Source organism: Anas platyrhynchos, chromosome 1 (assembly GCF_047663525.1).
Source record: "Anas platyrhynchos isolate ZD024472 breed Pekin duck chromosome 1, IASCAAS_PekinDuck_T2T, whole genome shotgun sequence".
Classification (NCBI taxonomy): Eukaryota; Metazoa; Chordata; class Aves; order Anseriformes; family Anatidae; genus Anas; species Anas platyrhynchos.
Genome location: NC_092587.1, coordinates 3,318,182 through 3,330,170, shown reverse-complemented (window position 1 = coordinate 3,330,170; position 11,989 = coordinate 3,318,182). Strand labels below are relative to the sequence as shown.

Below are 11,989 nucleotides of genomic sequence, written 5' to 3'. Positions count from 1 at the left end.
AAATCCATTCAAAAACAAACCAGAAAAAAAAAAAAAAGGCAAAATAAAAACCAACCAAATGAACAATAACAACAAAGAACCTCAAACTGCATTGCACAGGAGGAAGGCCTAGGAGTTTTACATCTCTATTTCCTTATAACTTGCCAACTCAGGCAGACCTGAAGAGCTGGTTGAATTCTGATTGACCTGACACCTGCACTTATGGGTAGGATGCTCCCGCAGCAACTCAAGAGGAGATGAAACAGTGCCAGGCCTATTTAAAGCAGTGGTTTTAAATTTAATTTCCTAGTTGGGGGAGCTGGGGGGAGGGATGGAAGGCAACAGCTGTCTCATTATGCCATTGAGGGTTCCTTAAGTGAAAACTGAATAGATTAGTCATGGAGAAAATTAAGACAAGGTCTTTAAGCCATCAATAGCTCCCAATTTGAGTGCAAGAGGGAAGGGAGTTGGTATTAGACTTCAGTCTCACTGTCAGGGGGTTCAAATTTTATTTTTAAATGTGTCTTGAAGCCAAACGTGAAATATTTTTTTTTCCAATCCAGCAGTGATTTTTCTCCATCAGTCCCAAGGCTGATGCACAGGGTTGGAGAAGCTTGCAGAAGTCTGCAATGCATTTTTAATCAGTGGTTTGAGTCTACCTGCTTTTTCCATTTAACAGCAAGAGGGGATCTGTTCCCCTGCTTTCCACCATGGGACTATAACCAGCAGGATACAGCTTCAAGCTCCTGAGCACTTGTCTGTTATCCTTGACCTACCCAGTCTGCTGCTCCCTCCCACAGCATCAACAGGAAGATGTCGGAACAGATGTTAACATGGTTTGGGGGACATTTTTGATGTTTTGAGGCTCCCCTGAGCATCTGCAGCCCAGCACCAGCACTCTGGAGGAATGAGCTATGCATGGGGTGGTGCTTCTGACCACTGCTTTGAGGTGATGTCCCCCATGTCCTCTCTGCTCTGGTTCTGCCCCAGAGTCTAGCCACATCTCCAACTATTTTGCTGGCTCTAGGTCACCCTCTGTTTGTCTTTGTGCTCCCTTGGCAGCTCCCTGTAGCATTTGACAGAGAGAGCAGAAATGTGGTAATGACAGACCCCCAAATGGATGTTTACCTATTAAATTACTAAACCCAATCATTTGGCTGATTGTTGGTCAGATCACTTGCTAGCTTAGGGTGATCAAGTAGCTAAGGTATTTATTGATGGAGAGGATGTCGTGTGAAGGTGTCAGGAGCTTTACCGAGGCTAAGCTGTCTTCCATCTGCTGCTGCTCTCCTGACCCACAAGGATCATTACACTGTCATAGGAGGAAATTAGGTTGGTTGGATGTGATTTTCTCCTGGGAAATTGAGGCCGGATGCTACTTATCCCCTGGTTATATTCTAGGTGCTAAGAGACAGATTGCTTGGCTGTTCAGTCCAAGAATTTTCTGAGCATTGAAGTCAAGCCGATTCATCCCTAATTCCCCAGACTCTCCTTCCTTTTTTTTCTCTTTTTTTTTTTTTTTTTTTTTTTTTTTCAGGAAGATGATGTATTTGCAAGGTGATAATAGCTTTGCATTTCTACCAGATCGCATGGTGCAAATGACAGAGGGTTGCTCTGCAGCCCTGGAATGTGAATGGATGTGTGGATCTCCCATGGGATGAGGGAGAGGAAGGGCAGATCATCATACAAAGATATTGTGATTATGGTTTCTACATTGTAAGGATAACTCAGGTGAGTCTGCCACAAGCTGAGGAGCTCTGCTTGGTATAGTTTCCCTGTGGCTTTTACAAATATGCTGTTGGAAAACATAATACTTGTTCATTTGTGTTTAAATCAAACCAACCTGTTATTAGAGAAAGGTGTTACAGGAGGCTAGCAGAAACTCTTCATGTGTTGTCTTTTTTTTTTTTTTTTCCCCAATCCAGGTATCATTTCTGCTGAGATTTTAATTATTTTTTCTCTTTAATAATGAGCGGTGCATTGTTCTCTCTATGTGCTTGCATTGTTATGGCTCTGAAAATACAATTAGAGGATACATTGCTAATTTCATCGTGAAGGGTGGATTGTGGGGAATTAGAAAACAGAGGCGGGGGGACCTTGTGTTCACTGTTGTGGCAGCACAACAATAGAAAGTGGAGTTCAGGCAGTGTGCTGGCTCAGACAGATCTTGTTTCCTGCCTTCAGAGAGCGAACAGGGCACAGAACAAAGCCTGAGCTGAAGGCTGCATGGAGTACGCTCTGCTGACCAAAATGCAAGGGTCGCTGTATGTGAATAGCACAAAACAAAAGAGATTTTAATTGCAAACATTGATCATACCCTTTGGTCTCTGGCACAGGTTGCTATGGCTTCATCACTCAGAAGGTTTGCTAGCTGCAACTTTGCAAATATTTTTCAGGGGCCTCTGTCATGTGACCTTGTAAAAATGACAGAAAATTGCTTCCCCCCCCTCCCCACCTTCACTCCCAAACACTAAACAATCATTTTTTTTCCCTTGTTCTTTTTTAAGACTGTGGCTAAACCCTGTTAGCCAGAAAGCTGCTGCTATTCCTCAAGCTACAGTTTCACTCTCGTATGTCCAAACCACAGGAAACTAGGGCTCCTATATCCTAAGGCTAAAGAATAAGGTGTGCTCTGACTCTTTTTTTTCCTGCTCACAGATTCAGTTTGGGTAGAGAGAGGTAGCTAACGGTCTGTGTTGTGTCCTTGCCATAGATCAGCTAGCTGGGAGCTCTCCTGGGAAGCCAGAAGAGAGATTACATCTGCCTCTCAGAAAACCTCTGTAAATACCAGCCTGCAGTGCAAAATGAGGAACTGTAGCCTAGTGTGAGCCTTTTTCCAAGCATGGCAACATGGTGCTCTGAAGGAAGGTGGCTAATGAGTAGCTCTGGGTCTGTCAAACACACTGCTGGACTGAGCTAGAAACAAACCGAGCCAAGGCCAGTCCTCTCCAACCCTGAAGCCAAGCATCACAGCATGGCTCCCATCCATATGGCTGTGCTGGTTCATCCCCAGAGCACAGTGACGTGGTCTGTGCCATCTCCTGGGAATGTCCCTGGCCTGGGATAGCCCTGAGATGTGTACACGTGTGGCTCAAGGATGTGTTGTCTGGATATAACCAACACCACTGCAGGACCCATGCCAGTATGACCATTGGTGGCTGCTGCTTGACACTGTCATGGTCCTGTTGTGGCTACAGGTATGGGCAGAGCTTAGCTAGGCCAGCAGCGGCTTAACTTTGATGTTTGTCCAAGGTGTACAACTCCTCCAGTCTAATTCTTCCTAGTGGACAAGAGGGAAAATGTTCATGGTGCACATCATGCCTTATTTACAAAGTGGAGTTCTGCCACACTCACAGATACGTGTGATATAGTACAAAGCTTAACTGAAATAATTGAAAGAAAACCCCAGAAATTGCTGTTCATGGACTGTGAATGACTCAGGCACTTTCCTTCCAGCATGGCTTGAGGTTTCAGGACTGCAGCTGAGCCAAGCTTAAGACTATCTTCCTCTGATGCTTTTTCTCTGCAGTGCCCTTCTGATTGCCTTCAGTTCCTCTCCCATGACAAAACATGTCTGCACTCTTCTTCCCAAAACTTTGCCGTCCCTATTATTATTATTATTATTATTATTATTATTATTATTTAACCTGGGTATTCACACACTTTTATTAGTCAACCCTAAGGAACTTCTGCTGAAGGTGAGACACTCCAAGACCTGGAGAAAAAATGCTGTGAGCTCCTGAAGTTCACCCAGCGATGACAAGGAGAGCCTGATGTGGGATACAGGCCAGCATCATGCCTGGTGGATGGATCAGCATTTTTGCTTGGATTCATCTGGCTCAAAAGAGATGTTTATCTACATGTATCAAAGCCTCAATCCTTCTACAGTCACTGAAGGGAAACAGCACACCAATACCAAAATTCGCTTCGAGCCTGCATCTAAAATGGATCAGATAAACTGTGCTGGGTGAGATGAAACTGAGCCTGGCAGGGAATCCATAACCACCTCAGAAGACACAGGTGTCAGTAGAGACAGCACTGGCAGAGCATCCTGAGCTGTGGTTTCTGCTCTGGCTCTGTGGACTCTGTTAATTGTAGCTGCAAGGAGAGGTTTAAGTGGGCTGGAAAAAGAGCCTGGTAAGTACAGCTGTGGTTACAAGCAGACAGCTTGTTTGTTTTGACAACATTTCCATATTTCGTCAATTTTTAGACATTTTTCTGAGATTGTTCTGTGCAAATGGCGTTCTCCCTCACATGGATCCCAATTCCCTGAACCCAAAGCAGTGCCTGAAATGAGAAACGCTGCTCTGGATCGACACTTGTCAAAGTCCATCCAAGTTTGGCAACACAAGCAGTGCTGGTTCCTGTGAAAAGTTCCATGCAGATCCATCCTCCTGCACAGTGCAAGCTGTCCACAGCCTTCCTCTGGAGCCAAAGATGAGCCCCTGCCAATGCCATTTGTGGTGGAAGCTGAGGACATGCGATATGCAATGAAATAGAAGAGGAAAATCATGTTAGGATTTACACATGTAGTGTTATGGCACTACGATGAAGAAAAACATCAGTCCCATGCTGCTTGGCGTTATGCAAGACAAAACCAAAATATGATTGATTCCAATTGTTTATTGCACCCAGAATGGTGGCTCCATTTGGATCCTTTTATTACATGTGAATAAAGAGAGTGTCAAAAGTCAGATTTGGGGTACACAAAAAAAATATTATATTATGCTGCTTATCACTCTCCACTGGCTGTGGAGGAAGCTGTGGTAGAGCAGCTTTGTTTCGCATCTTGCATTGCTCCCTTCAACCCACTGCCAGCTGCACTGCTCAGCACGGTGTGAGTGCAGCCCAATGTAAGAAGGCTTTGCTCGGTGTTGGCAATGCATAGCCATGCAGCTGCTCCTGTGAGACCAAGAGGGGTATGTATGCTCCTAGTATTTCCTCTCCTTCACCAGCTCCCTTGGTGTGCAAGCTCATTCCAGGTATCAAAATGAATAAAAATCCAGGCTCTGATAAAGCAAAGGTGGCCTCACTGACATCAAGCAGAGTGCCTGGCTCCTGTTAATTCCTGACGCTTGTTGAGTGGCTTTGGTGGCTTGTGTAGTGAGAACAGCTTCCCAAACCCAAACCCAAATTCAAACTCAAACCCAAATGCAAACCCAAATTCAAACACAAACCCAAACTCAAATGCAAACCCAAATGCAAACCCCAATGCAAACATAAACCCAAATCCAAATCCAAATCCAATCCCAAAGCCAATCCCAAACCCAAACCAAAACCCAAGCCCAAACCCAAACCCAAACCCAAACCCAAACCAACTTGCCCATCTTGAGCAATTCAGCCTCAACTCTCTGGGATCTCCAGTGCCACCCTGCAGCTACGGGTGGCCCCAGCCATCTGTACTGCAGAATGGTCTCAAGAAAAGGGAAATTAGAAATGTTTCCACAGGGAGCTTATTTCTAATAAAATTTAAGAGGGTTTTTCAATAAAATTTGAAAGTGTTTTGCAGTCATTTACACAGAGATCTGTCAAATATCTGGAGTTTGTCTCTGGGTTTAATTTAGAGTTTCTCACTGTGCGCTGTGTGCGTATGCAGGCACAAGTTTTGGCTGGGGAGTGCTGTTACTTTAAAACCTTACCAGTGCTTGCAAGCTTCCAGCCCTTCAGGGACAATTCCACAGAATAACACCAGTTTCCTGTAAACATCTGAAGCCCTGGTTCAGCCTGACTCATTTCCCTACAAGTCCTAGTGCTCCTTGTGGGCTGGCTCCGACAGCTCCCTCCGCAGTACTTTCCTTAGGCTGCCTGAGCAGCTGAGCTCACCATCACTTTTTCTCTAGCAAACAGGGAATTTAGGCTGGGAATTTAGGCTGGCTGCATCTAGGCTGACTTTCTTAAGAACCACGAACACGGCAAAAAGCTCTTCATCTTCCCCCACCCAAACCAGCTTTGTAAAGGAGCTTTTTGCCCTGTAAATGCCTGTATTCCCTCAACCCTTCCCATCCCAGTAAAGCACCGAATGGATTTGCTTTGCTGCAATAAGCCTGCTAACTGCTTTTTATTATGTTTGTCCTAATGCTGGCATAGATTTTCCCAAATTTATTTCAAGTTTGCTTGAAAACCTCATTTGCCTAATTGTAATAATAAAACAACATCACATGCAGATGTCTCCGTTCTTTTTCAAACTCAATTTACTTTCAATTAACAGTCATTCAGTGTTTGTTTTTTTTTTGGGGGGGAGGGGGGTTTACAAGCAGGTGTTGGAGAAAAGGTGCGTACATCAGGTGGCATCCCAGTGCTGTAAGAAAACCTTCACGTCTGAGCATTAGCAATAGACACAATCCATCGTCTGGCTGTGAAAATCTGCAGGAGCAGACTGAGGAAGAGTGTGATGTGGGAGCCTGGGAAGGGCCACGAGGGAAATATATTGTCTGAAGGACTGTGCTGTGGGCAGGTGGTGCCTACCAGTCCTGGGGAGCTCTGGAGCTCATGGGCTGCAGGTGGGTCACTTATCTGGGAGATGCATCAACACAAAGCAGGACACAGTGTGGTTTTGGTAAAGAGAGAAAAAGTCAGAGAGGATTAAGGGGAGAAAAAGACTCTGGTTTATCTCTTTGGGGAAAGACTGTGAGTTCTTCTCATCTCTTTGCTCCATAGTTGGCTTAGGGCTGCGCATCCCAGGCATCAGTTAAGCCTTCCAGGCATTGTTTTGGAGAAAATGACAGCAGCCTCATTTAAGGGATGGGAAAACTGAGACACAGAACATCTCACAGACGGCATTAGACATTCAATGTAGCATGCTTATTTAGAGTTCATGAAACAGGCTCTTTCTCTCCATATTGTGGTTGTTAACAGACTGTAACCAAGGCTCAAGGCGGGCAGCTGCCTCGAAGCCGGCAGAAAGCTAAGCTGAGAGCTGAGCTATCTTCATCTGATGCTGAACTTGGCATTAGCATTGTTTGACCTGACTTTAACCCAGCTAAAACACCCAGGGTTGCAAGAGGCCTGAAGGAAATCATCCATCTCACTGATAGAACTCTCTGAAAGATGGTGACACAGGATGACATCATCAGAAACAGGTAGAGAGGTTGTAGCGTGGATGAAATGATGTGTTTTTGCAACTTCTCTTCTCCTTGCTGGGACAAATGAGGTAGAGGTCTCCCAAAGTCACCAGATTTTTGCTGGCATGTGTTTGTTCAAGTTAGGCTCACAAGAAGGGAACATGCAAGAAAGAGGAAAATATTAGCAACCTTTCCAGGTGCTAGCAGGGTCCTGCTGGTCCTGCTGGTCTGGCATTTGGTTGAAACTGAAGGCCTGCTGCAACCTTTGATTATCTCAAGCTGAGCTGAATGAGATGCAAATGAATTGTGATGAGCATCTGGAATTCAAGGAAACTACTGTAAATGATGCATATGACTTAATCAGAACTGTGTGTTTCTGAAACAGAACTGTTTGGTAAATCATTTGGGGCTGGTGAGAGGTGCTAGCTCAGTCATTCTGGAGAAGGAGTTCGGGTTTGTACGTCACATCAGCAATAACACTAATGGGCTACCCATACCTTCTCTTCCCAGTTCATCACCCAAAGACTTTCCAGCTCTTGGTTTCTTCCAAGACTCCCTGGAAGAGGATCCCATTATTACCTGCTACCATTGTGATGCTATGAGATGGCCAGCAGGATATTGGGAACAGATCTGAGAAAAAAATAACCATTTCATACAACATTCAACGACCCTTAACTGCCATCCATGTGTCCTAATCTCTCCTGTTTCCAAGGGTGTGTTGTTACCCAAGACAAGAGAGAGCTGTTTTTTCCTCTGCCTGTTCTGTTACTTTGTCCTCTTCTCTAAGCTGGTGGAACAGGATATCCCAATTCCAAAATGCAGAGGACTCTGCCACTAGCACTGGAGGTTCAGTCCGTATCTGGTCTTTTTAATTGCTTGGGAAAATTCAACATAGGGCTTGTGTGCCCTGAAGCCATTTATTCCAGACACATGAGTTGCTGTAATATGTGATTTCTCTCTTCCTTTGTGCCAGGGATGAACTGGGTGAGTATATTCTCTCAGCCATTGTGCAAGGTTGTAAAGCACCTTGTAAATGGGTCACTTGAAGGTCTCCAAGTCAAAGGATCTGGGTAAAATCCAAAGGGTTGTTGATGTGTGAGGGAGCAGATTAGAAGTGGGAATTGATTCACTTTTATTTTATTTAGGGAGATCTGTAGAAAGGAGAGAAGTATGACTCTGCAGTCCCTCAGGAAAGACCTGCTGTTGGCTCCAAGATTCGGGCTTCTGCCATGGGACCAAGAGGTTTCAGTGCCATCTGCCAAAGAGCAGAGGTATCCACGCCTGCTGGCTGGGTCACCACTGGGTGATTGTGCATGCACAAAATGCACAGAAAGACTGGGAGAGGGCTTGCATGCAAATTAGCACAGAATTAGTGATTTGAACGGAAGCAGGAGACTTTTTCTGAGATTAAAATTCGGAAGCATTTTCATGTGCTATGCTGCTGCTATGTTTGAATTGTAAACACTGAAGAGAAGATTTAAAATCAGTTCCACGCCATCTCCTTTAGACTCTCCCTTGACGTAGATCATTCCTGGAGGAGACTTAAATGCAGTACTTCAGGCAAGATAGCTGGAGCTGCAGCAATGTCTCCAAAAGTGCTTGGAGCAATCAGAAACGTCTGTGTTTACAGCTTATTTGCTAGTTCTTTGCAGTGTCCCCAGACAAGAAGAGTTTGACTTCTGCAACGATCTATCAGGAAAGAAATGTTTCATGTCAGTATGGGAGCTGCAGTCTTGGCCTGTATTCAGGCTGCAAATCTAGTCCTCCAGAGCTGAAATAAGAATAAAAAAAAAAAAAGTTTGTGCAGATCAATGTTGAATGTTTTACAGTCTTTCATCTGAGGACATACAGGTTTCAGAACGAGGACTGCAGGTACTGTGCAAGCTACTGGTATTGTAAGAACAGGGGTCTATTTAAGGGCATAGGCCATGCTGAACACCATCATGCCTTTGCTCTGGGGTACAGAGATGGAGAAATGTAATCCCGCTCTCCAGTGGGTCCCGATGGCAGTTTCTCTTGGGAATATTTTGTTGAATATCTCAGCAGAATGTGTTGTACAGGTAAAAGCAAATTAGATATATATTTATTCATTCATTCATTCATTTATTTTATGGGGGAATAGTTAAGGGTAAAAAGTGAGTTGGTAGAAACTGGAGGTGACTACCTGGAAAGCAGTTGGCAGAAAAGGACCCAGGGAACTTCTTGAATCTTAAGCTGGAGATGAGACAGCGATGTGCCCTTGGGGCAAAGAACACCAGAAAAGTCATGGGCTGCACGAGGAAGAACATGGCCAGCAAGTCAGGGGAAGTGAATCATCTCCTGTGCTCATCATTGATAAGACACCACTGAAGTGTTGGGTTCGGTTCTGGTCTTCCCTGTAAAAGCCAGATAGGGACATACTGAAAGAAGTCCAGCAAAGGACCAAGACAATGATTAAGGGTTTCCTATGATGCTTCTCTGTAGTACCCAATGACAGGACAAGAGGCAATGAGCACAAACTGAAACACAAGAAATTCCACATGAACGTTAAAAAACAAAACAAAACAAAACAAAATTTTACTGAGAAGGTGGTCAAACACTGGAGCAGGTTGCCCAGAAATCTTGTGGAGTTTCCATCCGTGAAAGATAAATGAAACCCATCTGGACACAGTTGAGCATTTAGCTGTAGGTGACCCTGCTAGAAGAGTGGGGTTGGACCAGATGATCTCCAGAGATGCCTCCAACTTCAGCCAGTTTTTGAATACTGATGTTTAGCTGTCCTGACCAAAGTTTCTTCCATAGGTCCTCAAGTAGGACCTGGGAAGCGTTTTGTCTTTGCTAGATCTACTGATGCAAGATGAGCATTAGTGCCCCAGTTCTCAGAGGCTGTTATGTGCCACGCTCAAAAGAAATGGTGTAAGCTGCTACGCAGGAAGATGACAGAAGTGAGAAGCTTGTAGATGTCTTTTTCTAAGTCTGTCAGACTGATTGCTGCAAGGAAGGACGGAACAAGTACAAACCACCTCCTCCACCAATCAGACATTGAATGGCAAATTTGGCATGTTTTAGCTGTTTTACCACCGAAACCTGCAGGTTTACACAGCATCTTCCAGTGGACACAGCTGCTCAGAAGCACTTGTCTCTCCACATTTGAAGCAACCTATCAAGCTGATTGCCAAGATCCAGCTATCACAGATAAACACTGACTGCAAGGGGCTTGATGCTACCCTTAATGTAAATCTGTGCTTCCTCATCAGGGGTCAAAGGCTGGTCAACCAGCCATGACATCTACCTCAGCTTGACTCGTCCTGCTGAGTTACTGATTTTCCAACCAAGGAGAGAAGACAGATGCCCATTCAGCTTAGATGGCCTCATCACAGCTCTCAAGAACAAGCATTAAAAACATACAACAACAATAATAATGAAAACCAAGCCAAGCCAAACAAAAGTAGGTTTCTTTTCCTTAGTCTAAGATCATCTCCTATCCTTTATACCTTAAGCTACTGTCGCCTCCAGATTACAAATGATGGAAGAAGAAAAAAAGTCTGTCCCTTAATTTCTGAGGGGAAAGTATGTATCTAAATCCTCTGAACTTTTTTGATTTTGTTTCAATATAAAACTAACTTTAAAAAAGCATTCAATTTCCACAATCAAAAAGGAACTGTCCAGACTGAATTTGACCTTAATATTAAAATGACCATCATTGGTATCCTTCTATTGCTGCGTTGGTCGTCATTTTTTCCATTGTGTTTTCATTCCAAGCCTCTTTTGTTCCACCTGATTTCTAATCTGATTCCTTTCCTCCTCTTGCCATGAATGTTGACTGCAGACTGCCCTGCTAAACAATCGAATTTATAAACCAATATATATTGTAATTACAACCTGAAGCTTATTTCCGGGATGTTATCTTTGCCCTGAGACTATGATGCTGGAAAATAATGAGCAGAGAAGGTAAGTTAGGATGGCTTCCAAGAGAAACTGGGATCATTGATACAGGATGATAGTATTAAGCAGACCAAAAGGAAAAACATATAGGAAGGCATCTTCATGAGAAATGTGGGTATCAGAATTGAACATGTGCATTCCTGATTCTCCATCTACTTTCTTTTTCTGCCTGAATGTTTCAGACAGCTTCTTTGTGCCTTGCTTTCCCCTTTGATAAAATGGAAGAATATTTATTTAAACATATTGCAAACTTCTCAGCAAGATGCAGGAACTCTGTACATCCAATTGTTACTGCTCCAGTAGTCTGATGGCTCCAAACCTTTTGACTCTTTATGTTAGGTTGTGTCATGACTGTCCAGATCTTTATGCCTTGTTCACTGATGATTACCACAAGTTGGTCTTGAAGGCCACGTCGTCTGACGCAAGTTACAGACATCCTTATGGAAGCCAGTAGAAGCTTAAAGATAATGAAGAAAGTCAGAACTTTTTCATTCTGTTTATTTTTCTGCCCCAGAACAAATCTACAGAATCACAGAATCACAGAATTTCAAGGTTGGGAGAGACCTCAAGATCATCGAGTCCAACCTCTGACCTAACACTAACAAGTCCTCCACTAAACCATATCACTAAGCTAATTTAATCTGAATTTTTCTCACAGGTATACCTAAAAACTTCTTTCATGAACCTTCAGTCAGCAAATCTCTACACCTGCTATTAACATTTCCTTGAGCATTAGGTATTCACCTCATACTTAATGTGCTTCTCTCTTTACCATTTGAACTCCTTATTATGTCCTCCATGGAGATCCCCTGTCAACAACAGACATAGGGAAAAATCTGTTGCCTTTGATTCTGCAGGACCTTTTTGCCTGTTTGAAGACTGTCTTACCTCCTTTATGCCAGGCAGTGCTGACAATTTCATCCCAAGGATTTCATCTCACATCTGTCTTGCAGACACTCATACTGTCATCTGTGATAATATTCAAGCATCTTTCTGAAGCACTGCTGTCCTACCCTGTGTACATG

General features: G+C 43.8%; 1 long non-coding RNA gene across 1 annotated transcript; it reads right to left on the bottom strand.

The window, feature by feature from the left end:
- Positions 1–3,642: 3,642 nt before the first annotated feature.
- LOC110353851 (uncharacterized) lies at positions 3,643–6,037 on the bottom strand. The gene is made up of 2 exons (XR_002404957.4): positions 5,619–6,037; positions 3,643–4,449 (listed from the first exon to the last, which is right to left on the bottom strand). It is a non-coding gene; the product is annotated as an uncharacterized lncRNA (long non-coding RNA).
- Positions 6,038–11,989: the final 5,952 nt, after the last annotated feature.